This window comes from Carlito syrichta, unplaced genomic scaffold (genome assembly GCF_000164805.1).
Source record: "Carlito syrichta isolate Samal-C Ts95f unplaced genomic scaffold, Tarsius_syrichta-2.0.1 Scaffold163993, whole genome shotgun sequence".
Taxonomy (NCBI): Eukaryota; Metazoa; Chordata; class Mammalia; order Primates; family Tarsiidae; genus Carlito; species Carlito syrichta.
This window is the reverse complement of record NW_007108089.1, coordinates 1-622: the sequence shown is the minus strand read 5'-3', so window position 1 is coordinate 622 and position 622 is coordinate 1.

The window sequence follows — 622 nt, the reverse complement described above, 5'->3', positions numbered from 1 at the left end:
TGCTAACCACATTTTATTTCAGGGAGTAAACCTACAGCCCCACTGCCCTGGAAAGATTCCAGGGCAGTGGGAAGTGGGTTCCACATTATCTACACGCCTGTCAGCGAATACCAGGACCTGCAGACAGATTTTGAATCACAGCTCTCCCCTTAAGTACATCTCAAAACTGCAAAAAGGACCACCTCCAACCTACAGTGCAACTTCAGAATTGAACAAAGTAAGAGGACATACATAAAGAATAGGAGATTGAACAAACAGAAGTAAAACCAATCCCTTTACCCCTGAATAACAGAATTAAAGAAGACGGTGACGTGGAGGGAAGGAAAAAGTAGGGAGGGGGAAAACCCGCACAAATGAAGAAAAACCAAAAGAAGAATATAGGTCTTACACAGACCCCAGGGAGATCAGACAATGAGAAAACAGATTCTGGAACACAGACAATGAAGAGTCCCCAGAATGACTGGCTACATGCAACAAACCCAGACTTCAAGACATTAATGGAGAGAATTAAAAAAATTGAGGAGAGACAAGAGGAAAATAGGAAGGAGCTGTTGTCAGAAATGACAGCAGTAAAGAATACTGTGATGGAAATGAACAACAGACTAATAAGCATGGAAAGCAG